General features: G+C 37.7%; 1 long non-coding RNA gene across 1 annotated transcript in view; it reads right to left on the bottom strand.

Moving 5' to 3' along the window:
- The window catches only part of LOC137646016 (uncharacterized), a 1,300,281-nt gene that overhangs the window by 717,459 nt on the left and 555,322 nt on the right, over window positions 1–27,500 (bottom strand). Inside the window, exon 3 of the long non-coding RNA XR_011045378.1 lies at window positions 10,785–10,852. This is a non-coding gene — a long non-coding RNA (uncharacterized lncRNA). The remainder of the gene's footprint in view (window positions 1–10,784; window positions 10,853–27,500) is intronic.

Below are 27,500 nucleotides of genomic sequence, written 5' to 3'. Positions count from 1 at the left end.
CTGTAATTATTGCACTCACTCAGCTCTCCTTTTTTTTTTTTTTTTTTTTTGCGATTTTCACCAACACTCCTAGCTTCAATTCATCAGGTTTGGACTCTCCATACCACATTCTACAAAATATTCTTGAAAGTAATCTGGGGGTCCCTTCATTTCAGCCAGTATCATCTAGGCAGCTATTCCATCGTGCCCAGGGCTTTCCATCTCCTGAGTTTTTGATAACAGATCTATCTCTCTTTTTAATAGGTATATGCTTCGTTTTTGCACTCAGAGATTTCATTGATAATTCTATAAGCAATTTTTACACCATAACTACTGTGGGAATTCATAGCTTTGTCAGCCTCACCTGCTTTCCTGTCTAAATATTTTCTCCAATCATTCCTACCTTTTCTTTTGACCTCACTATCAATACTGGAATATTTAGCATGCTCTACCTTGTAATTTTCCTTATTTCCTCGAAAACTTTCAACAATCAATTTCTGCCTGTCTCCTTTTTATAGTATCCCAAGTATCATTTGATATCCATGGCTTTCTCCTTGTAAATGCATGTCCACAACTTCACTACCAACTCACTGATATATGTTCTTTACATTAATCCACTCTTCATTGACTGTCTGCTCTTCGTTTCTTTAAGTCTCTCTAAGACTGCAAATTGACTCCTACATTCAATTGTAAATGTTTCTCTGTGCTCATCTTCCAGAAACCTGGTTGTAGCAAACCTAGGTATTCTATCTACATTTCGGTTGGGTGCTTTCACTTTTAATTTCAGTGTGGCAATGAGGAGCTGGTGATCACTACCAATATCTGTAACTCTATAGCTTCTTACATCCCTCAGAGTCCTCTTTCTCTATTAATGGCTATGTGATCTATTTGATTTCTGTAATTGCCACATTGTCCATGCATATTTGTCCATGTCCTTGTGCTGGAAAAACGAGTATCTCCAATGACAAGATTGTTTGTTGAACAGATTCTTATGAAATGTGCTCAGTTTTTTATTTACAACTTCACCAAGACCCTCAGCACACATCACGTCCTTTAGTCCTTGATTATGCCCTACAACTTTAGCATTTAAATCACCAATTACAATTTTCCTATCTCTCTCTAGGATCTCATCTATACACATACAGGGTGGGCCACAAAGAGAGGGACAAAAGTAAACTCATTTTCTAAAGAAATAAAAAAAATTTCTTTCTTATTTTCAGGTGAGGTAGACAGAAGACCAGCAAGATTTGTCTGACAGCAGGATGGACCATTACGATCATTTTTCAGAGGAAGAGAGGACCAGGATTGTGGAGCTATATTTTGTATCCAAGTCACCTACACTGGCTCAAAGACAGTTTCGACGGGAACATCCTGAAGAAAATTCCACATCGTCATACTATCACACGCTTGGTAGAAAAGTCAGCAAAATAGGCTATTGTGGTCCAAAGGTCACAGCAAGCATGCCAGAGAACATTATCGACGTCAGGGACTATTTGCAACAGTCACCCCGCCTGCAAGTCCACCAGACAGCTGTCACAGGAAGTGAGAATCTTCCGGACATCTGTGCACCAAATCATTCACAGTGACTTAAAGCTGTTTCCTTACAAGGTTCATATTCTTCAAGAACGAACCGAAGTCAACAAGATTGAACGCTTTGAGTTACGCCAAACCATTAGCGAGTGTATTAAGAATGACCCTCAACTTTTGGACTGTCTTGTCTTCAGCGACGAGGCACACTTCCATTTGAGCAGACATGTAAATAATCAGAACTTTGAGTTTTGGGCCAATGAACAGCCTCATGAACATGGTGAAAAACCTCCGAATGTAGAAAGAATAAGCACGTGGTGTGCACTTGGAAAGAACGGTATTTTCGGTCCATACTTCTTTGAAAAACATAATGCTCATCGAGTGGCAGTGATTTCAGGTGATACATTGAAATGCTTCGGAGAAGCTTCACTACAGCATTAAGGAAGAAAAAAGGTTTTAACATGAACACCTCAATGTTCTGACTGCACCCTTCATTCACTATCAAAATATAATCACCAAATTTCATGAGATTTGCCCACAATTTTGGGAAAAGACATTGATCATGTTGTATATCATAAGATAGGCAATTGAATTATGCACATTTTGGCAATAGTTTTATGAAAATTCGATAAACATTCATATCAATATAGTTTTATACCTTCCTCTTGACCTTAATTTTGACCTTTGAGGCATTTACTCTCAGTTCAGAAGGTAGATAATTTATGCAAATTTTTTGCACTATTTTCATCAAAATCTGATGAAAATTAGGCACGATATCGTAAAAAGACGTTTTTGACCACTTCGTTACCTCGATTTTTAACCCAATCACTCCTAAAATCTAATCAAATTGTCCTTGGATCATGGCCAATCATTCCACGAAATTTCATAAAATTCGGTCATAGATTTTGAGTTATGCGGATTACAAACACACACAGACATACAAATTACACAGCTATCAAAATATAACCTTTGCCACAACAAAGATGGTGAAAGTCATAAACCAACTCGATTTTATAACCTCCTTATCGGAGGTAATATTATATAATATATATATATATATATATATATATATATATATATATATATATATATATATATATATATATATATATATATATATATATATATATATATATGGATATATTTATATGTATATATATATATTTAGATATATATATACATATACATATATACATACATATATATATATATATATATATATATATATATATATACATATACATATATATACATACATATATATACATACACATATATATACATATGTATACATATATCTATACAAACACACACACACACACACACATATATATATATATATATATATATATATATATATATATATATATATATATATATATATATACATATACATATATCTATACATATATATATACATATATATAGAAATATATATACAAATATATATAAACATATATATATATATATATATATATATATATATATATATATATATATATATACTGTATACACATATATATATATACACACACACATATATATATATATATATATATATATATATATATATATATATATATACTGTATACATATATATATATATATATATATATATACATACTGTATACATATATATATATAAATATATATATATATATATATATATATATATATATATATATATATATATATATATATATATATATATATATAAAGGAAATTCGAAGGGATAATCATAGGTATAGAGAATGTGATGGGCGTTGACGGTCCTGCCGAAGTTGCAAATGAAAATGGAGCAAATTTTATGAGTTTTTGCTCAATAGAAATTCTTGTCATTGGAGGTACTCTTTTTCAGTACAAGGACATCCACCAATATACATGAACTTCGCCATGTGGCAGTTACAGAAATCAAATAAATCACATAGCCATTAATAAAGACAGAAACAGGAGCCTGATAAATTTAAGAAGCTATAGAGCTTCTATTAACAGCAGAGAAACCTTTTCTTATCGGTTGTAATGAGAGAATCATGGAGAAAACAGGCGGGTGTTTTTGCTCGAGATGTTTAACAACGACTATTTACCGTAAAACAATGTCCTTGAAGAGTAGCTAATTATTATTACAGAAAAAAAAATTAAAAGTCAGACAAAGAAATGAAACGATCTGTAATGATATGTTTCTTGACATTTTCTGTCAGCCATTCCACCCAATTACTACTTTCTTTAGAAACGAAATATTTACTTTTTATATAAAGCAATATTTTTCACAGCTGTTAAAAACGGGAATATTGTGTATTTGCTGGTGTTTTCAACGTTCTTAATAATGATTTATAGGGGAAATCCATACCGTTCTAAGTTATAGTAGGTCGTCTATCGAGTAATATTGATGAAAATTTGTCAAATCACTGGGGCTTTTGTTTGCCAGGACATACGGGCGCATAAAAAACGTGACTTTCAATCCCCTTTTCTATGGAGTACTTAGTAGTAATGTTCTGGCTAGAGCCTCGTGGACTAGTATTTCGTTGTTGATTATCAATTATACAAACTTAGAATTTGATTACTGTAATGTTGAGCCTTCATCACATTTACTTGATATAAGCTCACCTGCCTGGAATTATATCCGTTTCTTAGTGTTGTTCAACATCCCATACTAATGTCACCGATTCTTCTGGGTGGGATGTAATGCGAACATGTATCATTAAGATACATTTATTGATGACAGCTTACATTACTGCTACAGCTCTCAGTGGCTTATGACTCTCAAGTGAGAATATCGATGTAAACAAACTCTTGTACAAAAATACGAAATAACAAATGAGCATCATACTCAAAAGACTGGATCCTACTGCAATACAAAAGTAAGAATAATCGCATCCTATCTTTAGGCCAATTAATAAATGGTTAAATCTTTCAAAACTACTACACTTATAAACCATGCTAAAACAAGTTATATATCAGTATAATACTGTGCAACATTACTCTTAATACCAGTAGCGCATATGGTATTACAGTACAAATACATAACAATTACCTCGGTTATTATTTCCCAGCGATTCACGGTTATGGGTTTCAACAAATATATCTAGTAATGTTTTATTGAAATGCGGTGATTAAAATCATTTTTGGAAAATTGTGTTAACGTAAAATAAATGTTAAATGGCAGGACAGAACTGGAAATAAAACTATAAGAGAGACTACTCCTGTGCCATATGTTGATGAGATAATGATGAGGGGTAGATGGAGATAGTCTAGGCATGCTCTTCGCACTCCCCAAGAGAGATTAGTCCAACAAATGTTCAGTTGGGCTCCACAAGGCACTAGAAGAGTAGGAAGACCCAGGCCTACATGGCTGAGGACTATGAAGCGCGAAGTAGGAGATGATGAATGGTGAAGTATTCAATTAACAGCTCAATATAGAGATGACTGGCGAAATCTAACCGAGTCCCTTTGCGTCAATAGGCGTAGGAGGAGATGATGATGACGATGGTGATGAAAATAAAACCAATGACACTACCGTGTTGATATAAAATGCCAAGACTACTCAGGTTTTAGACTATGAATTATATTAGTTATTTCTTTGTTAGAATACACTGATAATGAAAATTTCTTTGAACAACTAAAATTCTTATGCATTTGTGATGTTATAGAAAGCATTTTCAAAATGCGCCTCCACGTACTAAAAAACCAAATAACTTCCATTTAAGTATAATTCTTCTAAAAATCTAAAGCCATTGAAAATATTTCTTCTTTTGTTATCTTCTTAAATATGGTTATTCAAGAAAGGATATAAAATCAGCAAACACTGAGTAACTCATTATGTCTTAAAGAAAAAATACGCTATGTTTACTAAAACCCGCTCTGCCAATCCTACTGAATAGTAGCTTCGAGGAGGAATCAGTCATCAGATTACAAAAAATCCACTAGTAAAGATTACTAAGGTCAAATGGTTGAAAAGGAAAGAACAAGAATGTTCTTTTTGCGAAAGGTAAACGCTAAAGGAAAAACGCGTTTCAGAGAAATATGCTTGGGTAGAATTGACTGTCTTCAAATTGTCTTCAAAGCTTCACACCATAAAATTTTCAGAAGTTTCATGTCAAAGTGGGTATTGTTTTCTCGAGAGGTAATCCAACCCGGCCCCCTTCTCTCTCTCTCTCTCTCTCTCTCTCTCTCTCTCTCTCTCTCTCTCTCTCTCTCTCTCTCTCTCTCTCTCTCTCTCTCTCAGATAGGCTATTGGCCAGTATAGCTTCGTTTTTGTTTTGTTACATAAATGATTTTTCTCTCATAACAAAAAATACCTCATTTAAATTTTATTTTCATCAGTTAGTTATTGCGTACCATAATTTCTTCTGATATCAGCAGAAAAAGACATTGATATTATGATTGAATGTCATTGATCACCTATTCCAACCTGGCTATATTATAAGTCTGCAAAAATACTGGCAATCCAGTACAGCAACATGAGATATTTGCTGGTCTTGCGGATTCACAGTTATAAGCCATGGACAACAAGTGGTTCCACCATTGCATCCTCCTGTAGGTTGAGCAGTACAGCAGTAGCTAGAGTGGAATTTCAACATCCTGCCATCCCTTGACAATGCTCCCGTACATTAGAAATCTATGCAGATTTTGCATGTCAATTTGGAGTGATCTGTACTCCCAACACATCACTTATCCAGATGATGGAGTGAGTTATTAAGAACTCTAAAACCCATTGAACCAACATGTGATGGCCAAACTTCAATCAGCCGTAGAAGACGATTCTGACCTGGCAGCTATACAATATCAGGGGCATAGGAGCGTTTTCCTGTTTTTTTTCTTTTTTTCTTTTTTATTTTTTTTTTGGGGGGGGGGGCTAAAGTTCGAAATGACACTGAAGGCGGAGCCGCATGTGCGAAGGCATATGGAGGGGTTAGGGGGTCTCCCCCAGAATTTTTTTTTTTAATGAGGAAACACCCTCAGATGCGATTTCCTAGCATCTGACAGCATATTGTATCAAAAACAAAATCATATTTTTGGTAGATTTTTATGTGACCAATTCCAATTTTTACACAATAACAATCATAAAATACCAATAGGCCTATATATATATATATATATATATATATATATATATATATATATATATATATATATATATATATATATACCGATAGGCCTACTTGGTGAATATACCAAAAAATATACTGACGATGTTGATTCTTTGCTACAAACTCATTCGCAATATCGATCAGTCAAGGCTATCGGTTTTTCCAAATGACAATGAAGTATCATGCAGCGTTTCAATCTTTTCTGAGTCATTGTACTCCGAAGGTATGTTTTCACTATTCGCATGGCACTAAAAGTGCGTTCGCTCTGTGCATTTGATGCTGGCATAACAAGCAACAGTTTAACAACCTTAGTCACTTCAGTAAGAAGAGACAATTTATGGTCACCAAGGCCTTTAATAAACTCAACTATTTCTCGTGGCTTTGCCTGTATTATTTCAGAAGAACAATGCTGAATGTTTAAAAGCATATTTTCAGTAAAATAGTAGGGGGCTCTAGCCCCTCCCCCCCCCCCCCTGCTCCTACGCCCTTGAATATAGGAAGAATTTCACTATTTCTGACTGGCTCTCTTTTGTATAGGAATTTTTCAAGGACATGAAGCCAGACAGCAAATGCCTGCTTGGAACATTCATCTGGCCCAACTGCACGGAACACTTGAAGGGCTTCTGTCCTAACAATACCATCAGTGGAGTGGTGAAGAAGATTGAGGCACTTGCATTGGGAGTGAGCATTGTAAGCTTCCATGGCAGCACTGTTACTTTTAATGTTTACTCTGAGGAAAAACATCTTTGAATCGCTAGAAAGGTACGATACTGAGCTGACTAGGGGGTGAGGGGGGGGGGGGGGGGACTTGAAGAGTTGATACAATTAGCAAGCAAGGGAGAAGAAGAAAAGCAGAATGAAGGCGAGAGCAAGTAACAAATTATCACACTTGAGAAGTTGAGGGAAATATCACGGTAGCTCCACTGTAGAGGCATTAAAAAAAAATGCCATACAGTATGAACCTGTATATGGAGTGTACCCACAACTTTTTCTCCATACAAATTAAAGAGGGAGAAAACCGCTTCCCATCACAATTTTCTTCTTTCCACAAAGACTACCTGCTCCGCCAGCCACCAAATCCGCTAAACCTGTGGGGGGGGGGGGGGGGGTAACCATACCCTGATAAGAGGAGGTACCATGAGATATACATTTGGTAACCACAGTCTCCCAGAAATTGCCAAACCAGCAGATTGTAATTAGGAAAGGGGAAGGGGATGGAAAGGGTGGAATCTGTCTGTGCGAGTGTTTGCATATCGCTAAATATTTAGAGGTCGTTTTGGACGGCTAGGGTACACTAGTCACAACGTACAGGTAAAGTATGTGTATTTTTACCGATCTAGTACGATCACGTTCAATCTCTGTTCTCCATAAAGCAGAAATTTATCCTTTTTCACGGCAGTTATGCGAAGCATACTAAGACTTGTCATGCTGTGCAGTTACGTACCCATCGACAAACCTTTAACGGTAACTGCAATTCTTTTCACACGGGAACCCCATCAATACTTTCATCAATGAAATCTACAGTACTTGTTTGCTTTCATTATTATTTCAAATAATGGTATACATTTAATTTTAACGATATCCTCCCTAATGTGTTGACCCTTTAATCATTTAATGTTCGTTAACGTAATACGGAAAGTGATTACTCCCAAGTTATTCTACAGAGCATATTCAATTAGAAAATCTCAATATTGTAGTGAGCCTATAAGGGAATATTTACCAAAGATTAATAAATCAGTCTACATTGGAAAATCATATTTTATTACAGGTCACTTGTTAAGGGTGGTAAGTAGTACACATAACTGGTGACTTGTTAAGAGCGGTAAGCACTGCACATTACTGGTGACTTGATAAGGGCGGTAAATACTGCACATTAATGGTAACTTGTTTAGAGTGGTAAGTACTGCACATTACTGGGGACTTGTTAAAGGCAGTAATTACTGCACATTACTGGGGATGATGTTAAGGTCGGTAAGTACCGCACATTACTGGTGACCAAATACTGCAGATTACTGGTGATTTGTTAAGGGCGGTAAGTACTGCACATTAGTGATGACTTATTAAGGGGGGTAAGTAGTGCATATTACTGGGGACTTTGCAAGTGCTGTAAGTACTGCACATTACTGGGGAATCGTTAAGGGTGGAAAGTACAGCACATTACTGGTGATTTAAGGGCAGTAAACACTGCACATTACTGGGGACTTGATAAAGGAAGAAAGTACTGCACATTACAGGGCCTTGTTGAGGGTGGTAAGTACTGCACATTACTGGACGCTTGCTAAGGGCAATAAGTACTGTCCATTCCCAGTGGTTTTTAAGGGCGGTAAATATTGCACATTACTGAGGACTTTTTAAGGCCGGTAAGTACTGCACATAACTGGTGACTTGTTAAGGGCGGTAAGTACTGCACATTACTGGGGAATTGTTAACGGCAGTAAATACAGCACATTACTGGGGGTTTGTTAAGGGCGGTAAGTACTGCACATTACTGGGTGCTTGTTAAGGGCGGTAAGTACTGCACATTACTGGGTGCTTGCTAAGGGCAGTGAGTACTGCACATTACTGGGGCTTGTTAAGGGCGGTAAGTACTGCACATAACTGGTGACTAATTAAGGGGGACAAGTACTGCACATTACTGGGGGCTTGTTAAGGGGGGTAAGTACTGCACATTACTGGGGGCTTGTTAAGGGCGGTAAGTACAGCACATTACTGGGGGCTTGTTAAGGGCGGTAAGTACAGCACATTACTGGGGGCTTGTTAAGGGCGGTAAGTACTGCACATTACTGGGTGCTTGCTAAGGGCAGTGAGTACTGCACATTACTGGGGCTTGTTAAGGGCGGCAAGTACTGCACATAACTGGTGACTAATTAAGGGGGACAAGTACTGCACATTACTGGGGGCTTGTTAAGGGGGGTAAGTACAGCACATTACTGGGGGCTTGTTAAGGGCGGTAAGTACAGCACATTACTGGGGGCTTGTTAAGGGCGGTAAGTACAGCACATTACTGGGGGCTTGTTAAGGGCGGTAAGTAGTGCACATAACTTGACGGGTGACAGGGCAACGGTAACTTGGGATTTACGACATTAATCGCTATTTCTGTTAATTAACATGTCTGTGTGCACTCGTCTATGCTTGTGCATTTTCCATTGATGAATGCGAATATCGCTATTCAAGAAAAGGTAAAACAACAAAGGATTATACTTCATCTTTTATATAAAAGTGAAAACGAATATTTCAAAAAAATAAGATCAAGGTATGCTTTCTAACCACACCATGCGCAATACAGTTGTTCTTATCTATAACGAGTTATGTGTTTACAAATCGAGAGTAAAGTTTCTCTTCAGTTAAATGCCATGGGTTTCCTTAATCGTTACATACTGCATAGTTTTTTTCCCCTTGAAGATGTTAAACAAACATGGATATAAAAATAAGTAATTCGTACGTTGTTTCTGCAAATGATTTCAAAAGGAAAGTGTTTCAAGCAAATGTTTGATATGAAAGCAGTCTCAATAAAGTCAAAATATCTCAAAAAATATATCAATTAACGCCTCACAACATATGTCCGGTAAAACATTCGGAATATTAGTTAACGAGAATTATATTGCAAGCTAATCCTCAATATATAAATGATGAAATGAATCGAAATTTATTAAGATTTATCAGAATGTCCTGCATTCAAGCTTTGGTGAAGCATCTAATCATGAAATCATATTCCCTATCTAATTCTTCTAAAGCATTATAATAATAATCCTCGAGAATAACGAAGACATCCGAATGCACAACACTTCTTTTATATTATGGCCACTATAATGTTTCCATAATCCTTGGGATCTGGTCTACAAAGAAGAATGCGGTGAATCCAATAATAAACCTAAAATTCCCCTTCTTATGAGATATCCATTCATACTGACATTAACTGGTATCTTTAACTATAAAAGACCTTTAAATATGAAGTAATCCTTGCATTTGAATCACAACGCTAATGTATCCATGTGCGGAACTCCAATGTGATTTCATATCGTTTTTAAATTTCATTTTTAATAATGCCATTTCCTCTCTCCTGGAGATTCATTAAAAAAATTATCTAATACAGATTCACTTAATATATATATATCAAATATACATGGCAAAACTCAAGAAAAAAAAAATGCAGATAAGTATTCCCTACAGACAACAAAACTCTTTGCTTACTTTACTCTCCATGGCAACTTCTCGGGTTCAGTTTCAAAGAAGAGCTCACCCACTGGACACTAGGGGTTCTGAAAAGGATGAAGTGTTTAGATTATGTAAGCACCAAGAGGGGAAGAGAAAAGGGAGGAATACGAAAGAAAGGGGAACAAAAATCAGAATGGACCGAGTATTGCAGGAGACCTCTGGTTGACAGTCAATGAATGCCTGAGAAACTTTTTTTCTTTTCTTTTCTTTTTTCTTATCCAGCGGCCTTTGGTAGGTTGAGCACAGGGGAGTATCTACAAATGAATATAATCAAAGGCAATTGATTTCACTCAAGCTTTATTTATAGTCTTCCTCTCTCAACTAATGATTTAGAGTAAAAATTAATGATTATGAAATAGACAAAACATAACAGTCAAGACAATCAGACTCTTGCGACCGTATACTGTTAAAAGTTGGACTCGAGTTTGAATGAAAGTTAAATTAGGCTTATTTAATCTACCTTACCACAAAAAAAAAAAAAAAAAAAAAAAAGACAAGTATAACCGTAACTTACAACAAATTTAAGTTAAAATGTCCATGAGGCTGAATAAAAAAAGGTCAACATTTATTCATGCTTTAAAGTTAAAAAAAAAAAAAAAATATTTTCTGGTTATCATTACTTTCTAAATAGACAAAACATCCATTCAGTTCACAAGGCATTTAAAATCGTGTCAAACAGTTTAACTCATAATAATGACTAACTTCTGCGTTTTATAAAAATTGCAATGATTTTGTGTTATAACAACAACACCCACTAGAATAACAACAATAACAATAACAATGATAATGATAATGATAATGATAATAATAATAAATTACTTAGAGCTCTTTTTCGCCATTAAAGGATATACGTTTACAAAATTGCATTCTTTTCCACCCGTGAGAATTTCCTTTTAGATAAAAATGCCGTTAATGAATGAGCATTCCAGTATTTATCAGAGTATTATAGTTGCAAAAGTAAATTCTGTAAACATTACAAAATTCATCCACTGTAGAATTTAAAAGCGAGGTTTGTATAAATTCAGAAAATACAAAGATTGTTATTTGTATAAATTTGCATAGCTTAATATGGCTACTGATCGAAAATGAAATGTCAGAGACGCTAGAAAAATATAATTCTATAAAAAAAAAAGACTCGGTTTAGTGTATATTGATATGATTAACTATGAATGTTATAGTGTATGATGAATCTCAACTCGAGTAAAAAGTCCAAAAACCCATAAATATAGGAGAAACATTGGCATTAACTATTGAGAGAGAGAGAGAGAGAGAGAGAGAGAGAGAGAGAGAGAGAGAGAGAGAGAGAGAGAGAGAGAGAGAGAGAGAGAGAGAGAGAGAGAATAATGATAATTTATTAATAATGATGAAAACTATTATAACTATCTAATCTTTCAATTGTTGCAGACTAATATCTTATTCAAATTTCCTTTACTTTTATTCATAAAGAATCAACTCTAGTCCTTCATCCTCTTCAAACTGTCAGACTGATGAAATGAACTCTATTCTTATTTCCTCTTATTTTCCTTTTCTCTTTAGATTATCCTCATTAGAAGTTCCCAGAGAGAGCAGAGCAAATAATGAATTTTCATAAAGGAAGGAAATTGCATGTAGGATTTTTGGACAGAGCCTCATATCTGGCAAAGTATTTAAGCTGCTTCTGTTCTAAAATTTCTAATGATTTTTATACAAATTCTTTAATCAACAGAATAAATTAAAAACCGGATTAAAATCTTACTTTTAATTTTGAGGTTATTTTCAAAAACATAGATCGATTCTTAGGACTGTATATTTTAAATACGATTAACTTCCAACGGTTTATTCGATAAGAACTTCTTGTATTTTAGGTTTTTCATCAGTAATAAGCTGGTCAAAAAGTCAAAATTTACGTTTCCTATCGAAATTAAGTCGTCTTAGCTAATACATGTTAACCCTTAGATGAAACAATTCTTTAACACCTTCTCCGAACGTTGGAGTAAAATCTTTATCTAGTTTCATATTAGTTTATTTTTTTTTTACAAGATCTCTGCCTATCTTGACTATTTTACAGGTAAACCATCCAGTGAAAAAATGAGGTAAAGTTGACAATTAAAGCCGAAGTATGGAATCATAATAAAGGAAAGAACTTTAATGCATAAATCTACTCTTCTAAAAGTATAATTGCAAACACACATGTTGAAGAAAACAGACAGGCATAAAAAATTACGGTTGCTAAAGATAGTTCTAAACGTCATTGGACAAAGCTTAAGATTTATTTTTCATATATGTAGGCTAATGTGCGATTTATTTTGCTGATGATTTTATTAAGAATATTTGAAATAAAGATCTGACGAGCAATGGCAAATGATGCATGTTGTCTGACGCCTCCAAAATATGTAATCGCATTAATTTATTGAAAATAAATTATCATTGGGATACAGTCAATAAAAATACCCTTTTACATAGACACATCAGTAGAGAGATTGACTGATATTTGCAATAGCATGCTTGATTCCCACAAACCAATTCTTCTTCAGACAAAATCGGGATATAAAATTGAATAGTAACGTGACATGCGTACGATATGGGAATTATCCATCATAATATCTGAATGTTTATTTTTATCTGGCAAATGGCAATGAGCGCGCAATTGCTCACTCTTTCAGATCACTGAATATTGGTATGATGTAAAGTGAAAGGTCAGCTGTCATTTGATACGGTCAAGTATTGATTTCATTGATCTTTTTTATTATTATTATTATTATTATTATTATTATTATTATTATTATTATTATTATTATTATTATTATTATTATTATTATTATTATTATTATTCGCTAAGCTGCAACTCTAGTTGGAAAAGCAGGATGCTATATGCCGAGAGGCTCCAACAGGGAAAATACCCCAGTGAGGAAAGGAAACGGAAAAAAATTAATTGTTTTAAGAACAGCAACAATATCAAAATAAATATTTCCTATATAAACTATAAAAACTTTAACAAAACAAGAGGAGGAGAAACAAGAGAGAACAGTATGCCCGAGTGTACCCTCAAGCAAGAGAACTCTAACCCAAGACACTGGAAGACCATGGTACAGAGTATGGCACTACCCAAAGACTAGAGAACAATGGTTTGATTTCGGAGTGTCCTTCTCCTAGAAGAGCTGCTTAACATAGATAAAGAGTCCCTTCTACGCTTACCAAGTTTGAACCAGAACTCGAGATGTCGCATTCAAGGACCAATGAACATTAAAAAAAAAAAAACAATAAAATATACAAAACCTCATAAGATATGTTGTGCAGAAATATTCTTTTCCTTCTTATTATAGGAATTATTAAAATGCAAATAAAATAGAAAGAGAAATAGCAGAGAGAGCAAAAGGGCAACGATTCCTTTCTATCCTTTCTCCCCATTTCCATAAGATATTTAGATTATAGGAAACAAATTAGGGATTATTCCCCAGGAGAATAATGAGAGTTAAATGATAAAAGCTAATGAAACTTAATCCTTGGGGGCCACTGTAATCGCAAGAATTAAGGAAATTATAGAGAAGAATTATGATTTAGAAATGAACTTTACTCTTTTTCCCTTCATGTTTTTGTTTACTTAATGGATGGGTAAACAAAATTGTCCTTGATATTTTTGAAAACCCATAAAATGCAAATCATCCTCATCTTGTTCAGAATTAGCTGAAAAAGAAAAAATGATGTATACTAAGATATATTGTCCTCGAAAAAAATAAACTAGGTAGGTAGTAGTGTGGCTTGGGCACCAGCCACCCATTGAGATACTACTGCTAGAGAGTTATGGGATCATTTTCTGGTCAGACAGTACTACATTGGATCCTTCTCTCTGGTTACGGTTCATTTTCTCTTTGCCTACACATACACCGAATAGTCTGGCCTATCCTTTACAAATTCTCCTCTGTACTCATACACCTAACAACACTGAGATTACCAAACAGTTATTCTTCACCCAAGGGGTTAACGACTGCACTGTAATTGTTCAGTGACCACTTTCCTATTAGTAAGAGTAGAAGAGACTCTTTAGCTATGGTAAGCAGCTCTTCTAGGAGAAGAGCACTCCAAAATCAAACCAATATTCTCTAGTCTTGGGTAGTGCCATAGTCCTGTACCATGGTCTTCCAATGTCTTGGGTTAAAGTTCTCTTGCTTGAGGGTACACTCCAGCATTCTATTCTGTCTCGTCTCTCTTCCTTTATCGAGTTAAAGTTTTTATAGTTAATATATGAAATATTCGTTTTAGTGCTGTTACTGTTATCAAAATATTTAATTTTTTCCTTGCTTTCTTTCCTCACTGGGCTATTTTCCCTATTGCAGCTCCTGGGCTTATACCACCCTGCTTTTCCAACTAGGGTTGTAGATTAGCAAGCAATAATAATAATAATAATAATAATAATAATAATAATAATAATAATAATGGAAAATTATTGAATTATCGGAATATAATAATTTAACAATTTCATGAAAAGATACATTAGTTTGAAAATATGATAGTGTTTAGGAAATCAAGATGAAAATTATTTCCCGTTTGCTCCCAGTCTTTATGTATGTCTGACTCTTCAGATATCAAGTTTATTTTACATTGACGATTTTGTACCAACCGTGTGTCACACAATTGTACATAATTATTTTGTATATATTATGCTTGTAACTGCGCTCTTCTCTCGCACTAAAAAGAACCTGAATGATCATGTCTCCGTTTTGCTCTGTAACATTGTTTGTCTCTCGAACAGGTCATGTCCTGTTGCCTTGAGGTTTTGTATATAAAGAAGAGTGTTCCTTAATAAATAACTCAGTTGATTGCATCCTGCCTTTGAGTTCACAACCCTCTCTCGGCCCGTCACATTAGTGACCCCGGAAGTCGACCCGCTCCACTGCCTTCCACCCCCCCCCCCCCCCCCGGCGACCCTCCATCGTTAGTACTATAACGGACTCTACTACAGCAGTTGGCGCTGCGGCCGCCCCATTGAAACTTTCACCGTTTGCCAGCGGAGAGGCGTTTGCTTGGTTTCAGCAGTTTCGTATCAGGAGCATGACTCGCTCAACCACCAAAGCGGATTACTGTATGTTCTCGCGGCGATACCCGAGGACACCTTCCCAGAAATATCCGACTGGCTTTTTGAACAAGGAGACACCCCAATAGCGTATGACGCCCTCAAAACATACCTTCTGCAGCAGTACTCACCGTCGCCAGCCGCCCGTATAACAAAGCTTTTTCAGCTCTCGCAACAACCGTTGGGGGACCAAAGAGCTTCGCTTGCCCTCAGGGAAATGACCAGTATCGCTCGCCTTCAACCTGCCCCAGACGGCTCTCCTCGTGAGGTGGACCTACTTCGTGCCCTTTGGATACGCCGTTTACCTGAACCTGTACGCGCTGCCATACCCGATGTCGATAGTTTACCCATAAAGGACTTGATGACCAAAGCCGACGCCCTTAGGGACAGCTACTTCAAGACCTCCATCAACGCCTCCACCCCTGACGACGAGGATGCCTATTCAACGTCAACCGAAGCTGACATGAATGCCGTAAGACATACATGCCTACTCCGTGACGTGCCGAAGCGGCGACAAAGCCGCCCACCACCCACCAATCGCTCGCGCCCCAACGAACGACTTCTACAGCCACTTACTACCTCCCATCCACCGCAGTTTTGCTACTATCACTTCAGATTCGGGGAAACCGCGAAGAAATGTGCCAAGGATTGTCAGTGGCCAAAAAAACGTGTAAGTAGGCCATCGCTTGTGGCGGTGGCCTCCCATATTTCTAATCTTTTCTTTTTACAGGATGCAGGGCGTGCGATTTTTGGTAGACACGGGTGCTTGTCGTTCTTTTTTGCCAAGGAAACTCTTCAAGGCATGACGTAGTCTGTCTACATCTGCCGACGTCCGCTTGGTAGCTGCCAACGGATCTGCGATACCCACCTACGGTTACGAGAACCTCACATTATCGTTCGGAAATGGTAAATTCAATTGGAAGTTTCTCGTTGCTGACGTCACAATGCCAATCCTCGGTGCGGATTTCCTCTCTCATTTCCACCTTCTGGTCGATGTCGCCCACCGACGATTGGTCAACGCAGACTCGTACTTGTCAACACCTCTTCAACCCGCCCCCTCTAACCTCGCTCTCCACATCAGCGCACCCACGGTTGCCTACGCCCACCTCCTCACGTCGTACCCGGAAGTTTTCCGTCCAGAACTTCGCCAATCGCCCACGGTTCCTGGAAAGCACGGTATTTATCACCATATCAAGACGACAGGACCCCCAGTCTTCGCAAAATTCAGACGTCTGGCACCGGAACGATTGGCAGCCGCCAAACAGACGTTCGCCGAAATGGAGGAAATGGGCCTTTGCCAAAAGGCCTCCAGCCCATGATCGTCACCCTTACACATCGTTCTGAAGAAAGACGGCTCCCTCCGTCCGTGCGGGGATTACAGGCGCCTGAACATGCAAACGGAACCGGATCACTACCCCCTCCCAAACATTGCCGACGTGACCTCCTACCTGCACAAAGCGAAGGTTTCCTCTATGCTCGACCTCCTGAAGGGGTATTATCAGGTGCCTATGAACCCGGAAGACATCCCCAAGACCGCCATCACCACTCCGTTTGGTACATACACCCTCAATTACTCCTGTTTTGGCCTTCGTAATGCTGGGGCAACGTTTCAACGTCTCATGGATGGCATCTTAGGGGACCTCCCTTTCTGTGTATGTTATGTGGACGACATACTTGTGTTTTCCTCCTTAAAAGAGGAACACCTCCGTCACCTGCGCATCGTGCTCGACCGCCTGCAACAAAACGGCCTTGTAGTCCGGTACGACAAGTGTACCTTTGGCGCCAACGAAGTGTCGTTCTTAGGGCACCGTATCACTCCTGAAGGAGTCCATCCCCTCCCTGAGAAGGTAGCAGCCGTTCAGAACTTCCCCGCGCCCTCAACCGTCAAAGCTCTGCAGGAATTCTTGGGCATGATCAACTATTATTACCGTTTTCTGCCAGCCATTGCCGCCACTCTTGCTCCCCTCTATGCCTCCCTCAAGGGCAAGCCAAAGGACCTGAAGTGGGTCCCCTTCAAGAAGCAGGCTTCTGCAATGCAAAGAAGGCCCTATCAACTGCTGCGGCTCTCACTTTTCCTATCCCACACGCCCCTCTCCTTCTCTCCACCGATGCCAGCAACGTCGCTATTGGTGCAGTACTCGAGCAGGTGGTCAAAGTCTCGCCCCGCCCATTGGCCTTCTTCAGCAGAAAACTGTCCAAGGCAGAATCGGGTTATTCTACCTTCGATCGAGAATTGCTGGCGGTGCACTTGGCTGTCCGTCACTTTCGCCATTTCTTAGAAGGTACACCCTTCGTCATTCGCACAGACCACATGCCTCTGGTGCATGCCTTCACTCGACAGTCTGACGCCTGGTCCGCCCGTCAACGCTGACATCTCTCTGCCGTGGCTAAATACAATTGCACCCTCCAATACGTCCCTGGGAAAATGAATCCCGTTGCTGATGCCCTGTCAAGAAACACGTTGGCTGCCGTTCAACTGGGATTGGATTACAACGCCCTGGCTGAAGCCCAACGACAGGATCCAGAGTATGAAGCTTGTAGGACATCCTGCACGTCCCTCCGTTGGGAAGATTTTCCCCTCGAAGACTCCAACACCACCCTCCTCTGTTACGTCAGTACTGGTAGACCGCGACCTTGGATTCCTGCTCCCATGCGCCGACAGGTGTTTGATTTCATTTACGGCCTTTCACATCCCTCGTGCCGTTCTACTGCACGGCTGCTAAAGGCAAAGTTCATTTGGCACGGCATTTCTAAGGATGCTAAGGATTGGGACCGCGCCTGTACTTCTTGCCAAACTTCCAAAGTACATCGACACACGGATTCAGGAGTGGGCACCTTTCCTCAACCTCAGCGTCGTTTCGCACACATTCACGTCGACATTGTAGGCCCCCTACCCACATCACAAGGACATCGTTACCTGTTTACCGTCATCGACTGCTCCACTCGTTGGCCAGAAGCCATTCCCATGGAAACTGCAACGTCCGCCTCATGTACATCTGTCTTACTCTCTGGATGGATTTCAAGATTCGGTATCCCTGAGCATATTACTTCTGACAGGGGAACCACTTTCACCTCTCAATTGTGGACGTCATTAGCAAATCTCCTGGGCATCACCCTACATCAGACAACGGCTTACAACCCCGCTGCCAATGGAATGGTTGAACGTTTTCAACGCACCCTCAAAGCAGCTTTGATGTCCCGCTGCAAGGATTGCAACTGGTTTACTCAGCTTCCCTGGGTCCTCCTGGGACTAAGGACCACTCCTAAAGACGCCCTCGACGTCTCGGCAGCTGAAATTGTGTATGGCGACCCGTTGGTCGTCCCTGCCGAATTTTTTCCTTCTACAACCTCCTCCGACGATCTCCAGCGGATACGTCACGTCGTGGGAAAATTTACTGCGTGCCGCCAGACTTACAAGCCCCCAGCACGTCTTCCTGCGCAACGACACTAGCAAGCCACCACTAACGTCCCCTTACACTGGCCCTTTCCTTGTGATCCGATGCAGTCCGAATGCATTCCTACTACACATTCGGGGCAAAGAAGGATGGGTCTCCATTGATCGTCTAAAACCTGCTTATCTTCTGCCAGATGACCCGCCTACAGTTCGCCTCTCTAGATCAGGGCGCCCTATTTAACATGTACAGTATGTCATTTTTAGGGGGGGAGCCATGTACCTACCGTTTGTCACACAATTGTACATAATTATTTTGTATATATTATGCTTGTATCTGCGCTCTTCCCTCGCACTAAAAAGAACCTGAATGATCATGTCTCCGTTTTGCTCTGTAACATTGTCTGTCTCTCGAACAGGTCATGTCCTGTTGCCTTGAGGTTTTGTATATAAAGAAGAGTGTTCTTTAATAGATAACTCAGTCGATTGCAACCTGCCTTTCAGTTCACAACCCTCTCTCGGCCCGTCACAATTTGTCTGCTTATCTCTCCGATTGCGGACTTCTGTAACTGTGTTCAATCTCGGACTATCCCTCAAAAGTCAACTCGGCAGTAAATAGATATCAGTATGAAATAAAAGCGTGCGGTAATGCCAGTCTCACATCAAGTATTTGCTGAGAAATCATAATTCAAAACTTTTCAGAGAAAAAATGTTTTAAGTTAAAAAAAATTGCACATACATACTTACATACCTGCACATATTGAAATATACACATATATACATGCATATTTATGTATGGATGTATATGTATAGTCTTGGGTTGTGCCATAACCTCTGTACCATGGTTTTCCACTCTTGGGCTAGAATTCTCTTGCTTGAGGGTACACTCGGACACACTATTTTATATAATATCTCTTCCTCGTGTTTTGTTGAAGTTTTCATAGTTTATATGGGAAATATTTGTTTTAATGTTGTTGCTGTTCGCGAAATATCTTATTTTTCCTTGTTTCTTTTCCTCACTGGGCTATTTTTCCATGGCCCCTCCCCTGGGTTTATAGTATCTTACTTTTCCAACTAAGGTTGTAGCCTAGCAAGTAATGCTAATAAAAATAATATATATATATATATATATATATATATATATATATATACATATATATGTGTGTGTGTGTGTGAATGTATGCATTGGCGTGTGCTATTGATTATATAAACCAAAGAATAAACTAGTAAATAAAGAGGAAGATACCTTTAAATGAAGAATGAATTACACATATGTACATCATATCAAAAGATGAATTAAATCATGAATTGCCGTTTTACAGATTCACAAAACCATTTTGGTTAAATCTCTAATGTATCGTAATAATAGAATTATCTTAATGTCACTAATTGCATACTGAAAGAAAAAACATTACTTTAAAAGATAATTCCAGTGGTGTTGTTTATCAACAAAAAACCTGACAGCAACAGCAAATGGGAGTTGACAGATTGGCAAGCAAGAAACTTTAGAGAAAGCGTCGGAAGAAAAGTGACATCCAGATAGCTCTAGGAAGAGAGGCTTTGGGACGTGGGATTTTAAGTCCTAAGTGGAAGACCTCCAGGGAAATCAGGGCTCCATTGTCAAAGGTCATTGGAGAAATGCGGGAGGAAATCTCTCTCTCTCTCTCTCTCTCTCTCTCTCTCTCTCTCTCTCTCTCTCTAGTTGAAGTATTTTTACAGGCTTCTCCTAATTATTTAGGTGTATATTTTTGTGTGTGTGTTTCTGGTCTGTACGTACAACACTTTTACCTTAAATACCATAGTCGCTAATATGTAAGTACTAATATAATGAATGGTGAGATACATAAATTATAAATCTAGTCAGTTCACTTTTACCCCATATTTGATGCGGATGACTTTTCAGGAGGCAAATACTCAATTGAGCTGACCTTGCCTTATCTATCCACGTAATTACAATATAACCATTAGCCAATGACACGTTGTTCTCATGAGCTTTTATCAATCAATCAATTATATGGCTCCATTAATGTATACCCGGCATATAATTTTTCAATTGATTAACATATCCTACTGACGAAGGAGTCAGTCTGGGGGATGGTTATGTGTTTCTAAAGCAAAAAAGCCAGTGATATATTTCTTCGGATATTGAAGAATCAGCTGAGTGATGGTGAGGGGAGAGAGAGAGAGAGAGAGAGAGAGAGAGAGAGAGAGAGAGAGAGAAGCAACATATATTAACAATTTCCTAGGTTACTTTCATTTCCGTTTTTCCTTTCTTAATAAATATTATGAACACGATTAGCGCAACTTCTTCCTCTCTAGTTCATACATTGTGGGTTTCGTTTTGATAAGACAGTTTTCAATCTAAACACCCTTTTCCAATCATGAAATTTTTATGCATTTTCGAAATTTTATTTTATAGTTGGGACGTTTGACATATACGGTATGACAACATCATGAACGCATTTCCATGAAAGGTTATTATTATTATTATCATTATTATTATTATTATTATTCATAAGAAATTTTCATAACAATCGCAATACTACTACTACTACTACTACTACTACTACTACTACTAATAATAATAATAATAATAATAATAATAATTGTTATTGCTATTATTATTATCATCATCACTGCAGGATGGATGGATGGATGGATGGATCGAGTTAGGAATTATGGCTATATTGACACAGCAATGGGACCTAGGTCATTATTCAGCAAGAAAAGGTAACCGGGGGAAAACCTATCAGTTGCGCTACGAAGTAAAGTCAAGATGTTAGACGCCATTAGGTAATGACTATAATTTATTGCATGGGAAGCTCTGGTATAGACCGAAGACATCTAGGAAAGAGATCCCACACAAATAACGATTGAACAAATAATTCGAAACCTGTAAGCCTCGGCATGTCAATTTATACAAAAAGGGAGGGGGCGATTTTTTAACTAGCAATACATTACATAAAAGTTTGATTTTCTCATTATCAAATACTATATTTTCCGCACACTGCATAGGAGATGGGTAAGAGTAGGCCCTGTTTCAGAATTATTGGGAAGCCTGTTTTCAACGGCAATCAAATCATAAGGTGAGACCATGGTAACAAAGAAGCCGGGTAGAGGTAGTCTATGGGAAACGTCCCTAACTGGCTATTTGTTGGACCGGGGTTAGAGACCCGGTCATGCTCGAAAGTTCCTTGTTAAGGGTTAAAGGGTTTGGGGGAACTTAACGGCCTACCTGCTGAGTCATACTATTCCCTGGCCTTCTAGGGTCTTAGTTCGAAGTAGAGAAGGGCCTTGTTGCTGATCGTGTGGTATATATAGGAAGCCTCTAGGGCGTTGCCACTGGCACTTGTCTCAGTCATCTTTACCCGTCTTTGATTTGATGGTGATTCAACCTATAGTACTATACCGACTAGCTACACCACTTCGTCACTCGAGATCTTTCAACCCTGCATTGACGAAGCGCTAATAATGATATCCGATTGCTATGACATTATCTTCCAAAACTAGAAATTAAAGGTTCAAGAACAATACTCTACGTGATACAAAAGAATTGCTCTTTGCTCAAGATAACACAAAGATTAAATTAAAAGTGGTTTCTTCACCACAAGACTAGATTAGTGTTAACTACCATGTCCCAGTATGAACGTTTTATCTCTATAACGCTAATAAAAAGATAAGATTCTAGACTTGCTACAATTTCTGGTAAAATTACATGAATACTCTTTCCTTTGCTATTTGTTTTTACCTTAATTAGTCTCATATCTTTTTAAGATAGTGATACCAATGTATTTACTCAGTTATCGTTACGCTCTTTATGCCAAGTAAAATGTTTTCAGTTTTTAAAAAAAGTCCCGTTACGAGATTATTCTGGAGTGAAAAATATCATATTTCTACACTGCTTCAGCATTCCGACCTACCTAATGAAAAAAGTACCCGGATTAAGGGAAAAGAGAAAAGCATGATCCGTGTACCTGATTCGCCGACTCCTTCCCCCTTGGGAGCTAAAGATTTATAAGCGCAATGAGGTGAGATTTCCCTTGAGAATTTGAATTTGCAAAGAATGAGACCTGCATAAGTAATCTAATTTTAGTATTCATTTCTAGGCTCCACAGAGAGAGAGAGAGAGAGAGAGAGAGAGAGAGAGAGAGAGATTCATGTAACAATTTACTATTTCGGCAGAAAATTATCACTAATTCCATCTACTTTTATTTAGGCTTTACCATCCAGACGGTTATCTTTTTATAGTATTATTTCAATTCCTTTTCGGTTCTTAATCATTGGACCAAAAATGTGCAACTACTACTTAATTATTGCCTGATATCTGAACTGTATTGCTTCTAAATAGAAAAAAAAAATCCCTTTCTGCTTCTTACCTTCTTCTAATTACAAGAGACTAGTTACAATATCTTCCTTCTGGTGGTAATGAGGGAGACAAAACACGTATATTTTACTTTTCTCTTTCTTTTGCTATCTCCACCTAAGCGGCAGCTCGAAAAGGTGGCTGACTAAGTAAATAATTTGCTGCTTAGGTGAACAGAGGATTTCTCAATGTTTAGGGACGAGCTCAACCAAGGTCTATATAATAACCTTGAGCTCAACTGTTCCCCTCGTCAGGTCCGAGGCCCCAGCGTGGTACCTCAATCTTGCCAACTGGTTGTGCTACCAAAACGCCACGATGAGAGAGAGAGAGAGAGAGAGAGAGAGAGAGAGAGAGAGAACGCTTAGTCAGCTAAGTAGCGGTAATTTTGCAACACTTGATAATTGTATAAAAGCCTTGATATAGTTATAGTTGTTTTATACTCCATTACAATGAACAGCAACAAAAATGTTACTGAAAGACAGAAAAATGTAGATAGGAAAATATAGAACAGATACAGAAAGGCAGATGAAATCCCATCAATGTAAACAATACATTGTTAGACCTAAAATTCCAGCACTGAATGAGGCGAGAGAGGGCCAGCGAGGACCTTGATCTAAACAAAATAACTCCAAAGACAAATTCACTTTAACGAAGCAAATTTCCAGAAACTCGTTACCCGTCTGCCTCCCTTTCTCCTCTCCTTTGTGCTCTTTCTCTTTCCGCCAGAAAGATTTCTTGAGGTCAAAAGGTTAGAAAATGGGGTGTAGTGGTTTCTCCTTCAAAGATTCTCCTCAAGGAAATGCCGGAAGGACTTGCGAAAAATTTTGCTCGTTTTTGTTATTTTTGTTCTTGTGGAAGCAATTATCATGTGTTTGCTAATGGTATGGCCGTGGTCTTTCTAGGTAAAGCTTTAAACAAAGAAAAAACAGGATCACTAAAATGTTGTATATTACTTGTATATTGTATACAATTCCTTTCGAATAAAACGCGAGCATTTAATACTCACACCATAGGCTCGTTATCTACGAATTTATTGACATAGTTTAATCTTTATTTCCTAAAAAAGAATTGTTTAATTTCTTAATACCAAATTTTAAATGGCAAAAGTGGTATGTTTGTGGATGCAGCTTTCAGAGCACTTACCATATTTCTAATACCTACATAAAACTATTTAGTCTATCTTTAATTATGCTCTTCAATTTCAACAAGAAAAAAACATTTTTAGTCTTTAAAAAGAAAGAGATCTGTCTATTATTGATTGATTCAAATGAAACCCCTCGCAGGAAAATATTAGAAGCCAAAATACTAATTTTATAGTACAGTAAGAAGTATAAAGCCGCCCTCTGTAATTCATGACCAGCTGCCTCTTTCCCTGTTTCGTACAGTATCTACATCAACTACTGGTTATATAGTCTTGTACCTATATCATATCTCAAATGACTTCTCACTGAAAACAAAGCATGAAATTCCTTCAAAAGTACAAACTTATGGCAAATGTTATGTTAAAGACGCTGACGTAAGACTTTTTTTTATCTATATATACATACATATCTATCTATCTATCTATCTCTCTCTCTCTCTCTCTCTCTCTCTCTCTCTCTATATATATTATATATATATATATATATATATATATATAAATATATATATATATATATATATATATAATAAACAAAATGTTTGTCCGTACCCACTCTTGGCTATATCCTTGAACTGAATTCTATTTATTCTCCAAACGACAGAACAACATCTGATCTTTTGCTGAGTCATGCAGTTTCATGTTAAGGATTTATGCGAGTCAGGTAAATCCAAGTTAAAGAGAAAATGAGTCTATGAATGCCCGAGAGAGAAAAAAATATTTCAGTACATTATAATACATCTTCAATTATGAGAAAATAATTTGAATTACACCATATGAGCAAAGCCTGTCGTCACTGGAAACTGCCGTAAACTCTGTCTTCGACAGAAATCGGCATCAAGTTTGTAATTTTTCATCCAGTTGTGGATCCAGTCCCAAATGTATTATTATTTACGTATTATTTATGAAATTACATCTAAAAAAGAAGGAACTTACATTACAATGTCAGAAGTGATAGATGAACTTGATGCCGATTTTTGTCGATGACAGAGTTTACGGCGAGTTCCAGCGACGACAGGCTTTGCTTTTATGGTGTAATTCAAATTATTTTCTCATAATTGTAGATATGAAGAATGTTATCACACTTCTATTTCAGTAACAGTTTAGAAACTAAATATACAAATGCTAAATTATCCATTGAAATATTTGCATATTTTTTTTTTCACTGCTGCGGGGCGCGGGTACCCTTGCTTGTAGTTCATATATGAAATATCTGTTTCGATGTTACTTTTTTTAAAAATACGTTATTCTAATTGTTCATTATTTCTTTTATCATTTATTAATTTCCTCATTACTTTCCTCACTCGGCTATTTTTCCATGTTGAAGCCCTTGAGCTTACATCATCTTGCTTTTCCAACTACGATTATAGCTTAGCTAGTAATAATAATAATAATAATAATAATAATAATAATAATAATAATAATAATAACGCCCATCGAACCCTAATGTTTAAGACCAATATTTATTGACACCTGTTCTTTTCAATATAGTAGTCTGCAAAGAAAGGGCTATTCTTATAATCCCCAGAGGTTTATAAATAAAAGGAAAAAAAAAAAGACCAACCAGGAAATCCTCGGAAGGGGGTTTTGAAAGGGAATCTCGGTGAAAGAGTTCTAAAGGATAAATAATGGAAGAAGGGGCGCAACTAAAGTTCTCTTTTGGATGGATAGGGTATATCCAGTATCGTAGAGTATAGTTCTCTCCTATCCCAGAAAAATAAATAGACCTTTTCTCTCTCTCTCTCTCTCTCTCTCTCTCTCTCTCTCTCTCTCTCTCTCTCTCTCAAATTTCCACCTCGCAAATATAAATCCTATTGGAAAATACCCTTTGGTTCGGTGAAGAAAATTTATATTTGATTTACCCTGAAATAATTGGGCGCATCCATGGAATAGATAGTTTCCTTTCTCCATTCCGATAGCGGAATAATTGTGACAGGCAAATTGTCGGTACACCCACCTCCTAATTTAGTCTTAAATAAGAGATTGCCACGATTTTCTTTGTAATTTACTATAGGGTCATAACTTCTCATGTTTCCATTTTTACCAATATTGACAATCGCGAGTTAACATGGATAATGATGCTCTATAAGTATCTTATAAAGAAACTCACCATAAAGGCCGTCAATAGGTAATTTCATCTAATCTAGTGGCAGTCCATTGCAGTCGATGACATTTCCTGCTCCCAAGCAAGTGAGGAAACAAAATGGGCGCTCAGCGAACTTATCAGTGTAAGATGAAGTCTTTGGCAAAGGCTTAAATTCATAAACTTGATAAAACCACCTAATGTTAGATGGCAAAGGACTGAGGAAGAGTTGAGCAAGTAAATATCCTCGCACTCGTCTAAATGGCTATCCTAATGCATGTTTCATCCTCGAAGAAGCACCTGAAATCAATCGCCTCAAGAGACTTAACTCACTTGGGACTGAAGGCAAGATGAAACCTATTTCAATAATCATGGCAATGAGTTTTCCATCAAGCCAGATGTTGCACATTTTTATAATCGTGCTTTCTACCCGCTTCCCTTCCACCAACATCCTGGAGAACCAACCCGTCAAACTTCCTGTAGCAGTTATTAAATGCACACCTCTCCAAAAATCCTCCTAGCACGTAAAAAGTAGTTGATCCACTTTTCACAACCTTTGCTTACCGAAGGGCACGTAAGACTAAACCTTTAAAGGCGGGACAAGAAATGATGAGGGTATTGTATTCATTGACTTGTCTATCGTGCTAGAGGTTGCCACTTTATTAGG

Source organism: Palaemon carinicauda, chromosome 8, assembly GCF_036898095.1.
Source record: "Palaemon carinicauda isolate YSFRI2023 chromosome 8, ASM3689809v2, whole genome shotgun sequence".
Lineage (NCBI taxonomy): Eukaryota > Metazoa > Arthropoda > Malacostraca > Decapoda > Palaemonidae > Palaemon > Palaemon carinicauda.
This window is presented reverse-complemented; position numbering and strand designations above follow the sequence as displayed.